The sequence below is a fragment of the Panthera leo genome, chromosome B1 (genome assembly GCF_018350215.1).
Source record: "Panthera leo isolate Ple1 chromosome B1, P.leo_Ple1_pat1.1, whole genome shotgun sequence".
Lineage (NCBI taxonomy): Eukaryota > Metazoa > Chordata > Mammalia > Carnivora > Felidae > Panthera > Panthera leo.
In genome coordinates, this window is record NC_056682.1 from 159,378,211 (window position 1) to 159,386,143 (window position 7,933).

Below are 7,933 nucleotides of genomic sequence, written 5' to 3' on the forward strand. Positions count from 1 at the left end.
GTTTTCACTCATATGTGGAATTTGAGAAACTTAATAGAAGACCATAGGGGAAGGGAAGGAAAAATAAGTTACAAACAGAGAGGGAGGCAAACCATAAGAGACTCTTAAATATAGAGAACAAACTGAGGGTTGATGTGGGTGGGAGTTTGGGAGGCGGGCAGGGAAAGTGGGTGATGGGCATTGAGGGTGGCACTTGTTGAGATGAACACTGGGTGTTGTATGTAAGTGGTGAATAGTGGGAATCTACTCCTGAAGCTAAGACTATACTGTATGTTAGCTAACTTGACAATAAATTATTAAAAAAAAAAAAAAAAAAAAGAAGAGGGATCAACCAGCTTGACACCAGCTGTGTTAGCAGAGGAACACAGTCAATGAAGCCCAGCAGGAAGGGAACCAGTGGACTAAATACTTTAACTTCTGTCTTCTCCCACTTCTGATCTTCTGCTGTTGGCTCCCACTTTCCTAACCCAACTCAAAGTCAAGGCACCAGGGATCCTTGTTGATATAGTTCAACTATATCAAGTTCAAAGATCAGCCCCACTAAAGCCCGAAGTGGGATGGAAAGCAGATCCAGTGGGATAGAATGGAAAATACTCAGCATGCCACTCTTTCATTCATCATTGCATAGTTGGTACTCCAGGGGAGCACTGTCTACCCAGGGAGGGGCACTTCCAACCCCCTGGGGAAAAGGAAACAAAGAAGAAAGTAAATTTGTCAGAGGTACTTCTTGAGAATGTCAATCTAAGCTCACACATAGGGTCAAGGTGGATTTAGCCTTCGATTTTCTTTTCTGTCACTGTACTCCCCAGGTCCCTGCCCTGCTCATCACACAGCGTCCTGCACGTAGGTTTGATGAAAACAATTTTACTCTATTTCTGGTGGTTTCTAGGATGCCACTGATCATCATCCCCATCATCCAGCCCATATGTCCATTTGTAAGGGTCACCATACATGCCATTTCAAAGTCCATCTCAGAGAGGCTTTCAAATTAATCCAGACCACACTGATAGAGATATCAAGAACATGTAACAAAAACCTCTCAATAGTCATTGAATTCATGGGCAGTCATTAAGGTGTTTATGTGTGGACAAAGGGATGGGGTAGTTTTTAGCAAAGTGGTGACTGATGAGGGCACCATGGGGGCTGTTACCTACAAATTTCTTTCCATCTCTCATCATGTCAGAGAAGTGGCCTTACCTCCACCTGATACAACTGCAGGTGTAGGTGCTTGAAACCTTTTTTCTCAATAAGGTAAATTCACAGATTCCATTCCATCCACAGGGCCATTTTTTGGCCTACCACACTACTGCCACATGTGAATAGCAAAGTAAAATCTAAATTGGAGGACAAGGTGCTCTCCCCTACTTTACCTTGCACTTAAGCAGCACAGGGTAACAGTGCAATACACTGACAACAGAGTTCAGGGACGTAACACTATAACTGAATTGATTTGATCATAGGGACCCAAAAGAAACTCCCTGTGGTTGACCAGATTTAAGATGACAAACATATACAAAAAATTAAAAGTTAAGAAAAAGGGGGGGTATCTGAGTGGTTCAGTTGGTTGAGTGTCTGACTCTTGATTTTTGCTTAGGTCACGGTCCCAGGGTCATGGGATGGAGCCCTGTGTTGGGCTCCAGGCTGAGTGTGGAGCCTGCTTGGGATTTTCTTTCTCTCTCCCTCCCTCCCTCCCTCCCCCTCTCCCTCTCCTCCACATGCACATGTTCTCCCTCCCTTAAAAAAAAATGACATGCATGGAGGATTTTGCAGGGAGCTGGGACCCTGCATTAGCAAGAGGGGGCAAAAATACCCTGTGAACTTGCTATTTGAACAGCTTTGTATACAAGACCAGTACACAGACCTGGTGGCTAGCTTGGAGGAGGCAGGGAAGAGGTTCCCACACCCTCTAGTTTCACTGATAATCTGACACGTCAACCCATTCCAGGGTACCCAACTCCTGCCTTTTGTGGTGCACTGTGCTCTGCCTTATGGAGAACAGCCAGCTTAGTGCCTGTCAAGACTTCACCACCCAATCCCAGCCAACTTGATCTTTCAGGCTGGTTCTGGATCTACACAGTATGTTCCAGGCCCAGCCTGGGGCCAGCTTCAAAGGTCATGCCTATGGTATCTCACCCTAACTTGGGCTCAACAGAATGTAAATGACCAAAGACCCAGAACGTGTAACAGGCCAGAGGCAGAATCCTGGCATTTTGGGGGCTTATTCCATAGGTACATACTAAGACATAGTTTAGCATGGTCCCTTGTACCAAGGCCTTATAGGCAGCACCAGCATATCAAACTATCTGAGAGCCATGGGCGGAAAAAGGGATGCAGGTAGGGCTGGACAGGGCTTGGACATTGTTAAACACCTGGATGAGTATCTTTGGGTAAGTCCTGAGATCTCTAAGCAGAACCTGAGCTTTGGGTTTTTTGGTTGTTGTTTTTTTTTTTTTTTTTCATTTCATTTTGTTTTGTTTTTAAGAAAGTACAAGTACAAGGGGTGTCTGTCTGGGTGGCTCAATCGATTGAACATCCAACTTCAGCTCAGTTCATAATCTCACAGTTTGTGAGTTCAAGCCCCACTTCAGGCTCGCTGCTGTCCGTGCAGAGTCTGCTTTGGATCTTCTGTTCCCTTCTCTCTCTGTTGGTTACCCTCCCCGCCCTCAAAAAAAGAAAGTACAAGTACAAATTATATTATCATGTTTTCCCCCCCGCTGACCTGCCTTACTAATCTGCTGCTTGATAGAATTCAATGTAGCACTCCAAACACTCAAGTAGCTGGGGAATGTCCTGTCACCCTGACCAGTCTCCTTCAGCATGTCAGTGTGAAACCCCAGCTCAGGCCATCAAGGGCAGGGCACAGAGTGAAGGCTGGCATGAGCCTTGGTTTGGCATTGAAGTAGGAGAGAGCATTAACAATGGAAAGCTGGGGTGGAGGGGCAGGGGCTAACTGCCAGGGTTTGATGTTCTGTGATAAGATAGGGAGGTGGGTGGGTTTCCTGCAGAGAACTGGATTTTACTTGCTGGAAGCCAGTTCAGCTCTTCACAGGCTGAACCTAAGCGTCTTTTTTTTTTTTTCTTTTTTTTAATATGGTTGTTTGTTTTGGGCTTTCGCTTCCTGCAGTATCAGTTTCTGTCAGACCAGTTTGTTAAAAAAGCACTTTGAGTAAATACCAGAGGCCAGGATGAAACTAAAATAGGGAGACTTAAAAAAATGTTTTGTTTTTATAGAACTTGAGTTTAATTCCCTCTCAGGGTTAAACAAAGTTCTCTTCAGAATAAATACTGCCCATCGGCTGAGAAGGAGTTTCAGAACTGGGAGAGAAGAAGCAGTAGTCTTGGAGTTGGAGACCGGACCCTGAGACACGGGAGGCACTAGATCGCATCTACAGGCTTTCAAACACCAAGAAATAAAATAGAGGAGCTGTGCTTTTTGTTGTATGCTAGCTATGTTCCTGAAAAGTTATGTGAAAAATTCCTAAACGGATTCCTGTTCACAATGTGATAGACAAGGTCACTGAAGGAACCTTTCCAGATGGTTTTATAAAACGAGGTCCCTGCAGGGCAAGGACTAAGGTGAGACAAGTAAGCGGAGGTCCAAAAATTCAGTGATCAAGATGAACAATAATGCAGTATTTTACCAAATCAAAATTAATGCAAAAAATCCAGGATGAACAAATTATCATTTTTCACAGAAAGGCAGGATCTGTCTTTACACACAACTTGTAGATGTGACTAAGTTAAACATATTGAGAGGAAGTACTCATCCTGCACTAAATACAGTGAGCTCTAAATACAGTCATTTGTATCCTTATAAGATAGATCTATAGAGAAGATGCAGACATATAGAGCAGAAAGCAACATGAAGACAGAGAGATTTGGAATGATGCGGCCACAAGCACAGAAATGCTAGGGCAGTCCCCAAGGGCCTCTGGAGGAAGTACAGTCATGCTGACATCTTAATTTCAGACTTCTGACCTTCAGAACCGTGAGACAATAACTTTCTGTTATATGAAGCCAACCAGTTTGAGATCGATTTTTTACAGCAGTCTTAGGAAACAAATACAAATAGTGTTGCTTATATTCTCCCACCATCCCACATAAGTACTTTTGTTTTATTTTTTAAATTGGATGAGTGTTGTTTAATTGAAAGCTCTTTAGGTTATCTCCCCCAGAAGACTCAGACACAAATATGTGGGGATCCTGGGCTGAGACACTAAACCAAGTAGTAGCCACCAAACCCCTCTTGAAAGCACATCTCTCCTCTGCATAAGCTTGATCCATTTGTTTCTTCTTCCTATAGGAAGAGTTGTCTCCAAAGTATTCCTCAGCCCTGCATGGAAGTCATGGAGACTTCAGATGGCTCCCCCTCCCCCCACCAACTCACATGGTACATGAAGATCTTGTTGATGGAAGGAGCTTGGACTCAAATTGGAAATAACATGGATACACAGACATGTGTACACACAATGTACAAAACTTGTCTGCCAGGGTTTCTAATGGATTCAAATGCATATGGAGAGCAGGGCAAGCTTTTCTTTTTATTTAAAAAAAATTTTTTTTTAACGTTTATTTATTTTTGAGACAGAGAGAGACAGAGCATGAACGGGGGAGGGTCAGAGAGAGGGAGACACAGAATCTGAAACAGGCTCCAGGCTCTGAGCTGTCAGCACAGAGCCCAATGCGGGGCTCGAATTCACGTACCGTGAGATCATGACCTGAGCCAAAGTCGGCCGCTTAACCAACTGAGCCACCCAGGTGCCCCAAGCTTTTCTTTTTAGAGGGCATAGTGTAAAATTCCATTACAAATTGAATCCCAATTGCCTTTCAGTTTCTTGAAATAGTCTGCATTGCCTGAACCATTCCTTCCTCAATTTCAAGATGCTTAAGACTCTGTTGTGAAAATTTTTTTTTACATTGACAATTTGTATTGTAGTATATTCTTCACCTAGAGAACAAGTTAGCTCAGAGTGCAGCAATTTTTAAATAAAGGTATGCCCCAAGCCACAGTTTAGGATGATGCACTTTTGAGTGCTCTAGGAAATTCCCAAATAAAACATTGTATTTACAAAAACATAATTGTTCTGGGCAGCATGCCCAGTGTAAATTTACTCTTAAAAAAATAATTTTTAAAAAACTACTGGAAAAGAAGTTAACTTTTTGAATACATTAAAGTGATTCAAAGTATGAAAGGATATAACATGAAAATGTCCTCTCATTTCTACCCTCCTGCTGCTCAGTCTTTCTCCTTAATATATAGTTTGCTTGTTCACAGGAAACAGAGAGACATTTTGTTTCTTATTGTACTTCCAGAGATGTGTTCTGTACAAATGGTAGCATCCTACAGATACTTTAAAAACTCTTTAATTGAAGTATAATATACATAAAGTGCATGAACCTGAATAACTAATCAAAAAACTCCCAAGAAACAAAAGTCCAGGACCAGATGGCTTCACAGGTGAACTCTACCAAACATTTAAAAAATAGTTAATACCTATTCTTCTCAGACTATTCCAAAAAATGGAAGAGGAAGAAAAAGGTCCAAATTCATTCTATGAGGCCAGCATTACCCTGATACCAAAACCAGATATATAGAAACCATCAAAGACAAAAAACATATTAGAACTGATACATGAATTCAGTAAGCTCACAGGCTGAAAAATTAATGTACAGAAATCTGTTGCATTTCTATACACTAATAATGAAGCAGCAGGAAGAGAAATTAAGAAAACCATTCTATTTACAATTGCATCAAAAATAATAAAATACTTAGGAATAAACTTAACCAAGGAGGTGAAAGACTTGTACTCTGAAAACTAAAACACTGATGAAAGCAACTGAAGATGACACAAAGAAAAGGAAAGACATTCCATGTTCATGGATTGGAAGAACAAATGTTGTTAAAATGTCAATACTACCCAAAGCAATCTATATATTTAATGCAATCCATATCAAAATACCAACAGCATTTTTCACAGAACTAGCACAAATAATCTTGAAATTTGTATGGAATCACAAAAGGCCCCAGATAGCCAAAGCTATCTTGGAAAAGAACAAAACTGGAGTTATCACAACCCCAGTTATCAAGACATACTATAAAGCTGTAGCAATCAAAACGGTATGGTACAGGCACAAAAATAGACACATAGATCAGTAGAACAAAACAGAGTCTGGAAATAAACCCATAATTATATGGAAAATTAGTTTTCAATAAAGAAATCAAGAATATGCCAAGGGAAAAAGTCTCTTCAACAAATGGTTTTGGGAAAACTGCGCAGGTACATTCAAAAGAATGAAACTGGGCCACTTTCTCACACCAAACACAAAAATAAACTAAAAATAGATTGGAGACCTAAATGTAAGACCTGAAACCATAAAAATCCTAGAAGAGAGCACAGGCTGTAATTTCTCTGACATTGGCAGTAGCAACAATTTTCTAGATATGTCTCCTGAGGCAAGAGAAACAAAAGCAAAAATAAACTATTGGGACTACATCAAAATAAAAAGCTTCTGCACAGCCAAGGGAACAACCAACAAAATTAAAAGACATTTGAATGGGAGAAGATATTTGCAACTGATATATTCAGTAAAGAGTTAGTATCCAAAATATATAAAGAATTTATAAAACTCAACACAAAACCCCCCAAATAATCCAATCAAAAATGGGCAGAAAACATGAATAGGCATTTCTCCAGAGAAAACATACAGATGGTCAACAGACACATGAAAAGATGCTCAACATCACTCATCATCAGGGAAATGCAAATCAAAGCCACAATGAAATGTCACCTCACACCTGTCAGAATGGCTAAAATAAAAAATTCAAGAAACGAACACGTGTTGATGAGGATGTAGAGAAAAAGGAACCCTCATGCACTGTTGGTGGAAATGAAATCTGGTGCAGCCACTGTGAAAAATAATATGGAGTTTCCTCAAAAAATTAAAAATTGAATTACTGTATGATCCAGTAATCTCACCACTGGATATTTATCCAAAGAATACAAAAGCACTAATTTGAAGGGATATATGAATCCATATGTTTATTGTAGAATTATTTACAATAGCCAAAGTATGGAAGCAGACCAAGTCTCCATTGATAGATGAATGGATAAAGAAGATATTTATATATATGTACTATATGTGTGTGTGTATACACACACACACACACACACACACACACACACACACATATATATATATATATATATATATATATATAATTTATGAAACAAAAGAAAGATAAAAGGAGACATATAAAAAAACAGACTCTTAACTATAGAGAACAAGCTGATGGTTACCAGAGGGGAGGGGGATGGGGGGATGGGTGAAATAGATGAAGGGGATTAAGAGAACACTTATGATGAGCACTGAGTAACACATAGAATTATTGAATCACTATATTGTACACCTGAAACTAATACAATACTGTATGTTAATGATACTGGAATTTAAAAGAAATATCATCTGAACCCTTGCATCCCCCTCAATATCCTTTCCAGTCACTTCATCCCTCAAAGGTATTCACTCTTCTCTTCTGGCTTTTAACAGCATACTTCTGCTGTCTGTATACTTTCTATAAATGCGGTAGTCTGTATACCTTAAATAAGTGATATTATTCCATAAGGTTGTTTCTGGTTTTTTTAGCTCAACATTGTGTTTGTGAGATTCTTCCCTATTGACAAATGTGGTTGTAATTTATTCATTCTCATCGGTGCTTAATATTTTATTGTCATACACACTGTTTTTGCAACTTGTTTTGCTTTTTCATTTTACAATATATCTCACAGAGATTTTTGTATCCATATATTAAGAGTGTTCTTGTCCTTTCATTGTGTTAGTAATAGTATTTCATTATGTAAATAACAACTTTTTTTTTTTACTTATCCCCTTAGATGGACATGTAGCCACAACCTATATTTAAAACTAATATTTA